General features: G+C 39.8%; 1 pseudogene; it reads right to left on the bottom strand.

Annotated features, from left to right (window-relative positions):
- Window positions 1-2,131: 2,131 nt before the first annotated feature.
- LOC114026307 overlaps window positions 2,132-9,305 on the bottom strand; it is a 13,872-nt pseudogene continuing 6,698 nt past the window's right edge.

The following is a 9,305-nucleotide window of genomic DNA, read 5'->3' as shown; positions in this document are numbered from 1 at the left end:
GATTTGATATAGTTATATAACTGAATGGTGTAGAGAAAAGCAGGAATAATATAGAAGTAGAAAGAGCAAAATGGATATGATTAGATAGAAAATAATATCCATTATAGGTGAGAAGATGAGACAATGTGGATGCTCTGAATGAGCTTAAATTTCTAGGATCTCCATTTTCTGCCCAACTCACCTTGGTCCAGGCCCTTCTCTCCATCTCAAACACTTACCTGTCAACATCCCAACAGCACTTTAAGGCTTAGCTCAAATATTGACTCCTTCAGGAAAGCTTCTTTAATCAGCTAGCCAGATGTGATTTCCCTCTCCCCTCACACAGAGTTATTAGGTAACATTCTTATGATGTTAATTGCATTTGGAGATACTGACGTACTTTTTTTGTGATAATAATGGCTAATGTTTATATAGCATTTTAAGGTTTGAAAAGTACTTTATATATATTATCATTTCATTTTTAATGTTACAACTACTCTGGAAAGTAGGTGCTATTATTATCCCTATTTTACTGATAAGGAAACAGGCTGAGATTAAGTGCCTTGGCTAGGGTAATAAAACTGGAGGCTAAGGTAAGTTTTAAATGCTGGTCTTCCTGATTTCAAGTTCAGTGCCCAAGATGAAACATCTATTAAGGATTTGAGGTTGGAATTGAACTCAGGTCTTCCTAACTCCAGATCTAGTGTTCTACCTACTGCACTGCCTGACTGAACAACTTTTTTATTAGAGAGCCAGCCTAGACTTCAAGAAGACCTGGGTCCAAGACCTGCCTTGAATTTTTCTGCCTCCATGACCCTGATCAAGTTCCTTCACTGCCCAGTGCTCTGAGCAACTCTCTAAGACTATAATTTGCAGAGAAGATACTAACTTACCTTAATTTAACATCTTTCCTCACCAGACAGTTCCCTATGCCAGTGAAATTTTAGGTTCAGTTCCTATTCCTATACCCTTTTGCATGGACCCCAGAGAGGATTAATAATTTTGAATTCCGTATCACAGTCTTGACTCATAATGAACTGGTGATCCACTGAAACCCCCAGACCTTTTTCAGAAATTTAGATTTCAATGTTGTATATTCCTTTCTTTTGATTCATTTATTCAATATGCATTCATTAAATAACAATTATAGGCCAGATGCTAAATATACAAAGACAAAAATAAAAGTCTTTGTTCTCAAATAATTTAGATTCTAATGAGGGTAAAAATAAGCTCAAAAAAATGAATACAACATATGTACTTAGCAGATACAAAGTAATTTTTAAGGGGCAGCGATGGTGGGGCAGTGGATAGAGCACCTGGCTCAGGAGCCCTGGATTCAGGAGGAAATGAGTTCAAAACTGGCTTTGGACACATAACACTTATTATCGTGTGTGACCCTTGGCAAGTCACTTAACCCCCATTGCCCAAAAAAAAAAGTAAAAGAAACAAAGTAATTTTTACAGGGGCATGGCACTAGCAACTTACCTGATCAGGACCTCCCTGTAGTTGGCAACACTTGAGTTCAACTTTGAAGGAAGCTAGAGATTCTGTGAAGTGAAGGTGAGAAGAGACGATATTCTCGAAGTGACGACCAGACTACACAAACTCAGAGACGGAAGTTGGAATGCCTTGTACATGGAGTAGCAAGCAGTTCAGCTCTGTAGGAAGATAGAGTATATGAAGGAGAGTGATGTGTAAGCAGCTTGGTTGGGTAACTCAGAGTAAGATGGCAAAAGCTTGTTTTTCCCCCGAGCTTTGACATTGATTCAAAAAAGAACAGATAAGCAGTTAAGGGCACAGAGCCTGGAGTTTCCGGAAGCCCTGTGCCTGAGAGTCAGGGCAACTGAGCCAAAGCAGGACTCAAGCTTTCTTCCCTGCTCTAAGAGGCCCTCTCTATTCCTTCTCCTCTTCCCCGACCCAGAATCCAGCTCAGAGTGGAGAGCAATGGCCAGGCTGGGGGTGGGGGTGGGGGTGGGGGTGAGGGTGGGGGTGGGGAAGAACAGGTCAGGCCTAGAGAGGATTAGACTCTTTTTGATTTTGTTTTGTAAAAGAAAATTACACTGGGGTTTGGATGCCCTCCTGGGTGTCTGAGACCCTAAGAGGAACCAGGATTTCTGCAAAATCAGTCATCCTTAGGGAACCTCAGGGAGAACTATTTCTTGGCTTTGATGGGGTTGCAGGGTGGGGTGATGGGGTGGCCACCAGGATTCAGACTACTGAATTGCCCGTATTTGCCTCTGTTCTTGTCTGTATCTGCAGATGCCAACGAGGATCTGCAGAGAGGATGGGGCTGGTCAGAGGGTCCACCCTGGGGAGCCTGAAAGTTCCACTCCCATCCAGACCTGGGCTTACCCACCTGGAAAGAGCACATGAGAGTTTTGTCCATACTCATCATAGAGCTGACATTGTCAAACTTGTAACAGTAGTTGGGGGCAGAGAAGCACACTCTGCTACTTGTGCATAGCTGTCTTCTACTACCTGATGCTCTTGGCAGATGAAGTCCAGGTTATGCTTGTGGAGGAACTTGGCCTTCCCCTTGGCTCTAGAATTAAAGGAGATGCTGTGGTTGTGTCCCCCCAGCCTTGCACATCTTTGTCAGGGTCTGGTCACACAGCAGCTTTTAGTCTGGCACCCCTGTGGGTCTCATGATGCACCAGATTTGTTCCACGAACTGCAGGTCTGGGACAGTCCTCTGTGACAGCAGAAAGTCTTCTAGTGTGAGATGATTGTGCCCAGCAGGTAGCTGAAGCAGTTCATGAAGGTTTTCCAGAGCTTTATGATGCAATGTTTGTTGCATTCATCATAGAAGCGGTTGATGCTGGTACACTTATGGTTGCCATGTAGGAGGACAGAGTTCTCTAGCGACTTGATCTTGGAGGCCAGCAGCAGACAAATAGTTCCCAAAGACTATTTTACCTGGTTCACATAGTCCCCCAGAAAGAGGTAGTTGCTCTCAGGGGGAAAGCCCCCAAACTCAACCAATCTGAGCAGGTCATAGTACTGGCCATGGATGTCACCACAATTCTTGAGCAGCACCTCGAGCTGCAGGAGTATGGTCTGGCCCAGGACAATCTCCCAGGACTTGAAGCAGTACAGCCCACACCTCTCATTCTTGATCAGCTTCATGTTCTGGCCAGACTGGGACCCTTGTATTGGACACTGGCCTCAGAGTCCACCAAACCCTGCCAGTGGGTCCCCCCCCGCAAAGAGCTTTAAGTGCCAAAGAGGAGTGTGTAGTTTATTCTGGTGGCAAGAAGGAGCCATTTGAGTTTCTTGAGGAAGGGAGTGACTTGATCAGACCTGTGCTTTAGAAAAGTCAATTTTGCAACTATGTGGAAGATGGATATTGAACAAAGCACTTGACTACTCTTGCTCTGAGTTTTCTTTGCTGCAACATGAAGGAGCAGAATTAGATGGTCAGAGAGGGTCCCTTCCGCCTCTAAGTCCTATGACTCCATAATTCTTTCAATCAATCTGTTCCATTTTCATTCAATTACATCAAACAAGGCCTCCTGTAAAAAATAACATTCATGCATAGAGATCTCTGCCATTCATCTCTCTTCAAGCAGTAGACATGGGATTTAATTGGAAGGGCTGGGATTTCAATTCCCCACCAAAATTAATGTAATCACAGAAAGCCCAGCATTGATTGAATCAATCAATCAAATATGTAAACAAGGTATGAACAAGTGTTTAATCAATTTGAGAGGAATAATATGCTTTGATTATTGGATAAATATAAATGATGTTACATAGGGAAGAGTTTGTAATTGACTGAACAGATCAGACATGTATCTGGGCCTATGTGTACCCTGAAAAGTGAATTCAGAACTGAGCATTTCAGCAACAATTCTATAAAGTGGTAGTAGAATCGAGTTGAGAAGGAATTGCCCTTGAGGATGGGGAGGTGAGTTATTGTTTTCTTCCTTTTCCTCTCCATTGATAAAATGGTAACCTTGGCAACTATGAAAAGTCAGGAGATCTGGAGTTCCCATTATCTCCCAATATCTCCCCAGAAGTAGTTTGGATAGCTGCATCTGCATTGGGAGCTGAAAGAAACAGAGAACAAATGTAGTAAAGAGAGTTTCAGTATTCTCCAAGCACACTTGATCCACAGAGTTCAGCAGAGAGCTACACGTAAGGGTAGCTTTGTGAGGATTCCATGAAGGAAGAAAAGTACTTCCAATAATTATCACTTATACACGTAAACTTCCTGAATTTGAACCCACATTCAGTAGGTAAACTGTGTTCAAGGGAAGAGTGTGCCCCTGGTTTGGGGAAACATTTCTAAAACAACTGCATTTAAACATTTTAAACACCCTTTTCTAAAAGTTAATTAAATCTAGCTTATAATTAATCAGGAACATCCCTAATGGGGGCTTATGATCAATAGTAGCAGAAACTTCAAACCTTCTGGGTTACCCCTGTAATCCTGAGGGATACCTTCTTGGGAAAATGACCAGTTTGTGTGGGATTTGAAAAAAAAAAGAAAAATATTGCTTCAGAGGGTGTGTTATATAATACATAGCCTTCTGGAAATCAATTGATCATAAAATAAAAATGACCCCAAAATTAACAGACAAAAATGAAAGCAATTCCCTGCACAGAGATAGTTGAGGGAATATAGTTTGCAAATAGGAATGGAATATAAGGGGAAAAAGAAGAAAAAATTGTTGTCTGATAGCTCGCTCTAATGAAATACTCAGTGAGAGATTCATCTCCCTGACTTAGTTTTCATAAGTATGTCTTTAATACCATTTCTGGTTCCCATGAAATCCCCAGGTCGCTAATGAGGAAAACACATGTCTTTCTGATTCCAATTCATCTAATTTGTTGGAAATACTTAAGAATCTAGAACAAAAGTTTATTTCTTCTTGGGAAAACATATCACTTTTAAATTTTAGGGTTTTGTTTTTTTCTTCAATACGTGTGACTTTGTAAGTGTGGGGCAATTCTGGTGGGGGATGTCTCTCCCACGCTGCAGATCTCTTACATGCAATTGGCCTTAAGGCCCTGAGAGGTTAAGTGACTTACCTATGGTCACTCATCTAGTATTGACTCTGAGCCTAGCTATCGTACTGGGCTGCCTCTCCAAGTCTAATTTTCATGCCCTTGAAAAGGAGAGTGGACAGTGGATTTTAGGGCATATAATTAAGATAAACAATGACAACAACAACAACAGACAAGTGACTGGATTGTAAACTCAGTCACATAGCATGAAAAAGGCATTGGAATGGAGTTCAGTGGACCTGGGTTTGAATTGGTGACTTTGGGGAGACCAATTCTTCTCTCTAAACCTCAATAAAATGAGGGGGTCAGGTTAGATAGCTCCAGGTGTCTGTTCTGTTTCTAGATCTATAATCCTACGAAAAGAAATGAGGTTCTGGCATAACTCCAAAATGAGTGACTCGTTAGGTCAATGGAAATACATTCTGAAAGTCTGTTGGATTTCTGAGGACAGACTAGTTGTTTTTGATACCTGTGAGTGGATGACCTCCACTTTTGCCTATCGCAGGTTTATGTGGGCAAAACTGGCCATAAGACTAGACCTAAGTGAGATCTACATTTTTACCCCTTTATCCCTAAGATCTTCCCACTATTGGAAGGCAGGTTAACCTTGACAATTTTGCTTTGCTCATTGAAAAAAATAAAATAAAAATGTGACTTATTCAGAAAGTGGTAATTAATTTTCTGCAGGGACCAAAATCACTCTGCCTAAAGCAAAATCCTTCTGACATTATGAAATGTCACCATGCAGTTAAAGCACAATTAGAAAGCCATTCTCAGAATAAATCTCATTAGTTTCCAGAGGCCTCATGAATAAAGGGAAAGGAAATGTTATCATGTTTGACTTTCATCCCTGTTTTCCCAAATACTTGTGTACTCAGTGAAACACAAGAGCACACACACACACACACACACACATCTGATTTTAATAATGATGAATAATTAAAAATACGTGTTTTTAGAACAGGACAAGGATCCCAAAATATTTCTATGTACATTTTGTCCCTCACACATTGACTTGTTTGTTTGTTTTCTAGACAGAAAGCAACATATTGAAAAAAAAATCTGAGAATTTTTTAATTGAGATCTTGTATTTAATTGTGGGGTCACGAATCAGTGATTATTCCATTAGAAAGTCTTAAACACCAGTTATGGGAAAAGATCATAGATTTAGAACTGCAATGGACCTTAGAGATCATTACCACCATCATTTTACAGATGAGGAAACTGAGACACAGAGTTTAAATGATTTTTTCCCGGGGTTATACATTCAGTATGTGACAGAGGTTAGATTTAAACCTTGGTTTTCCTGCCTCCAATTCCAGAATTTCTCAATTCATTCACTTACTCATTTTTTTAAGCCCAACACAAAGGGTTCTTCACAGGAAGTCTTCCCTGATATTACTGGTTGGGAATGATCTTCCCCAAATGACTTCAAAGAGCATTTTGCTTGGTATCTCTTTGTTACACTTATCACTGTGAAATAAGAGCTATTATTGCCCTGATTATATAAATGAGAAAACTCATCACAGAGAATTAAAGTGACTTGCCCAAGGCCTGCCAGTTAGTAAATGGCTCATGCAATATTCTAAGTCAGGGCTTCCTGGTCCCAAGTCTTATATTGTATCTACTACACTGCCTAGGTTCCCATGTGAACTTCTTGAGGACAGGAACTCTGCCTTTTTACCTTTCTTTCCACAGTGTATAGCATAGTGTTTGACACATAATAAGTACTTAATACATGTTTTTTGACTGACTAATTATTCTGTTTCTTTGCAAAACAATGTGTGATGGATGGTCTAAGTAGAAAGGTTATTATTAAGTAAGGAGAATAGTTGAGGCTTTCTGGAGGTGATGTTGGAGTTGAATTTTATGGAATAGATATGAGGTCAAGAGTTAAGGAGATATAGGGAATGCAGTCCTGCCATAATGAAAAAGATGAGCAAAAGCGCCAAGGCATGAAAGCTCAAAGGCAGATAGATACTCAGAGGTCAAAGAGGAGTCTGAGTTGGCTGAAGTTTGGAGTCCATGTAGATGAATAGCATGAGATCCAGCAGGGAAGGGAAGGTTGTACTGGGTTGAGAAGGGCCTGGAAAGGAGGAAAAAAGAGTTAAAATCAAACAGTATACGAACATAGTGATATAACTAGAGAAAGAAAGAATTATCAAAGAAAGAGGATGCTGGATTATTTGGACAAAATTGGCAATCCTCTTTCTGATAATGCGTAGAATAGATCAGGGTATCAAACTGCAGTTGTCTTCATACTGTGAATTCTGTCTCATTCCCTTGAACATGATTAGTGTGTTTGTGTGTCTGAGTGCCCGATCCATTTGGGCTTTTTCCCATTTGTTTGTTTTTCCAGATCTTCTGCTAAGCCAAATAGGAGGATATATTTCCTGTTTACCATGTGTGGGAGTATTTGTTTCCAAATGTGTTGTCCAAAGAAAGGATTCAGTGCAGGTCCGGCAGCCCCTGGAGCGTCTACTTTGTTAAATATTGTCTCTGTTCCCAGCAAGTTCGGGTTTGCATTGTCAAACATCGATAAATATAAAAAATCTAAAGAAGAGGTCATGCAGCATGGCGAAGGGGATAGTTGAATTAGTTTCTAACAGAACCCAGAGGGACTGCCTAACATTGGGAGAGAAATCCAAGCAGCAAGCAGAAGCCAGCCCAGGTCCCCCAAGAGAAGGAGCAAGAGGAGAATCCCTGGATCTGTCCAGTGTCATGAGCTCCATGCCATCTCTAATGTGCAAAAGGGGGAAAAATAAAAAGATCCAGCCAATCTCGACAGACCCAGCACCACTGAGATTGTGAAAGTGATAGTGAACTTGTTTGCCATGGAAAGACTTCTGGCCTCGAAGTGAAGACATGGATACAAGCTCTTGTCTGATCACTCTGGGGCCTCGGGCAAATTGTTACCTTCCATGATCTTCCATGTACTCATTCATAAAATGGACTTAATAATATATACACTACCTATAGCACTAGGTTGTGAGGATAAAATGAGATCACTTATGGAATACTTGCCGAGTATCTAGGCTGTGGCATACACATGGGGGCCTCTCTAAACTCTAAGTGTGAATCAGCAGCGCCCCAAAAACATAGCTCAGGAACTCCTATTATAATTTTTCTCTTAGAAGACAAACAGGGCATACCTTAGTTTAAAACAAACAATATTTAATTAAACAATAAGATAGTTGGGAAAAAATATTTCTCCCATATCCACAAGGGAATATTTTCTATATGGAGAATCCAAGAATGGACCAGAATTACCCCTGATCTTCAAGAAGTCGTAGTGGTTTCCCTGGGTCAGCTGAAACCAGTATTGTTGTTTTTTAATTGTTTTTTTAAGTATTTCAAACAATTCGAAACTTTAAAATTAAAAATTAATTAAAATTTTGAATTTTAAAAATTTGCTTCCTTTTCACCCAACAAAAATAATTAAAAATAAAAAAAGATCCCTGTTTTGGTTTTTCTTTCCCCCACTCATTTACCCCACTCAATTACAAAATATAATTTGACAGGGAATTAAACAAATCAAATAAAGACTTATGCATCATCATGTACAAAAACATTTATAGCAGCTCTTTTTTTGGTAGCAAAGAATTGGAAATTCAGGGGATGCCCATCTACTGGAGAATGGCTGAACAAGTTGTGGTATATGAATGTAATGGAATACTATTGTGCTAGAAGAAAGGATGAGCAAATCGAATTCAAAAAAAAAAAAAACATGAAAAGACTTGTATGGCCTGATGGTGAGTGAAGCGAGTAGAATCAGGAAAATGTACACAGTAATAGCCACATTGTGTGACGACTAACTTTGATAGACTTAACTTTTCTCAGCAATACAAGGATCTAAGACATCTCCAAAAGTCTCACAATGGAAAATGTTATCCACATCCAGAGAAAGAACTATGGAGTTTGAATGCAGATTGAAGCATATTATTAACTCCTTTTTTTTCTTCTGTTTTGTTTTGTTCCTTATTCCTTGTGGTTCCTCCTGTTAGTTATAATCCTTCTTTACAACGTGACTAATATGAAAATATGTTTAATAGGAATGTGTATGTAGAGCCTATATCAGATTGCACACCATCTTGGGGAGGGAGGTGGGGAGGAAGGGAGAGAAAATCTAAAACTCAAAAGCTTATGAAAGTGAATGTCGAAAACTAAAAATAAATAAATTAATTAAAAAAAAAGACTTGTGAATCCTCTTTGTAATTTAAGTTCTAGTTGTGTAAATCACCTGACTGTATTAGGCCACTTCCCTTCATTGTCCCAACCTGCTACAGTGGCTTTTCTTTTTAGCTGCTCTCTATACC

The sequence above is a fragment of the Vombatus ursinus genome, unplaced genomic scaffold (assembly GCF_900497805.2).
Source record: "Vombatus ursinus unplaced genomic scaffold, bare-nosed wombat genome assembly UNPS02014837.1, whole genome shotgun sequence".
In the NCBI taxonomy this organism is placed as follows: domain Eukaryota; kingdom Metazoa; phylum Chordata; class Mammalia; order Diprotodontia; family Vombatidae; genus Vombatus; species Vombatus ursinus.
The sequence above is the reverse complement of the archived record's forward strand: the minus strand, read 5'-3'. Positions and strand labels throughout refer to the sequence as shown.